The following is a 1,658-nucleotide window of genomic DNA, read 5'->3' as shown; positions in this document are numbered from 1 at the left end:
GAGGGAGGGGTGGGGGGGGGGGGAGGGGCAAATTTGAGCTTCTCTCTCCTGTTGATGTCCTGATGTGAAGAACTGAAAAACCTCAATTTTGCACTGCAATAGTGCAGGGATGACCATCATATGGCTCTCACTTTGGCCCCCTGTGGCTCCCAAGCCAAGGCCACAAGGCCGTGTTACGTGACTGGCAATGACGCCACTGCTGGTGCAGGGTGCTGGGCAATCCACAGCCCCGGCTATAGGAGACAGTGCACCAGGAGCCACTTTGAGAGCCATCTGTGCTGGAGCCGTGAGACCATAGAAATCAAATGTCATTTACTGCATGTGAACTGCTCCTGGGATTCATCTAATTCTTGGCAATCTGAAGGACACAGTAGAGGTCTCAAAGCTTGGCCATCTGATGATTTTTATATGTGACCCACAGGGAGCTGCAAAACTGGATACAGCTGAGTGAGGGTGTCAGGCATAATGCTGCAGTCAACCATGATATGTACATGCAGGAAAGTTCAGTGCGTTGATCCCTTCCTCCCGAGAGGATGGTAGGGAGTATATGCTTCCATATCGAATAGTCTAATTTTAAAAGATAAATAAACTCAGAGTTATGTTGGGAAGATGGCATGCAAGACTTCTTTAACCAATGCTAGAAACAGTTAAAATCCTTTTGTGTTCAACTGTTAAAATGCATCACCAGCTACAGTATTTAAATGTCTTTGCTGAAAGCAACTATCTCAAAGGTGGCAATTGTATTCCTGGCACAACTGTCCAAGCAAAAAGCAGCTTATCTAAGAAGGGGGGAAATGATGGATAGTGGGCTATTTCATAGCTTATCTGGAAGTTTGTGTCTCAGGAAGAGAAAAAAAAAAGTATTTGCACCAATTTAAAATTACAGCACTGCAAAGAAAGGCAACTTGTTGTACTTCACAGAATGGCTGAGGTTGGAAGGGACCTCCAGAGTTCATCTAGTCCAACCCCACTGTGCAAGCAGGGTCAAGTACAGCAGGTTGCCCAGGGCCATGTTCAGTCAGGTTTTGAGTACCTCCAAGGATGGAGACTCCACAATCTCTCTGGGCAACCTGTGCCAGTGTTTGATCACCCTCACAGTGAATTAAATTTTTTTAATGTTTAAATGGAATTTCCTGTATTTCAATTTATGCCCATTGCCTTTTATCCCTTCATTGGGCACCATGGAGATAAGCCTGGCTTCTTCTTCTTCTTCACTGATTCCCATCAGGTATTTATAGACACTGTTAAGATAGTTCATGTCTTTTTACATGTTGGATATCAGCCATGAGCTCATCTCTGTTACTGACTGCTAATTTTAGCAACTGTTCACATCACCAAAACTATTATTGCTAGCAAGTTATTTCAAGGCAGTGGTTACTAAAAACTGTGGCAGGAGAGTCACATTTTGTAGGTAATTTCTGGGTTTTTTTTTCCCCTTAAAATTCTCAAGTCTTTTTTTTTTTTTCACTTTTAATGCTAAATGCATAAGAGGAAATAAAATTATTATTAGTTGTTGAGAGTGAAAGCCTGAAGTTTGCCTCTTACCATTTACTGCAAAACGTACTCATCTCTTAAATTTCACTTGCTTCAGAGATACCGAAAATGAGGGATTTCAGAAATGTATTATGAAATCTTATGCTATGAAAAAAATCTATATT

Source organism: Charadrius vociferus, unplaced genomic scaffold, assembly GCF_000708025.1.
Source record: "Charadrius vociferus isolate BGI_N301 unplaced genomic scaffold, ASM70802v2 scaffold298, whole genome shotgun sequence".
NCBI lineage: Eukaryota > Metazoa > Chordata > Aves > Charadriiformes > Charadriidae > Charadrius > Charadrius vociferus.
The sequence above is the reverse complement of the archived record's forward strand: the minus strand, read 5'-3'. Positions refer to the sequence as shown.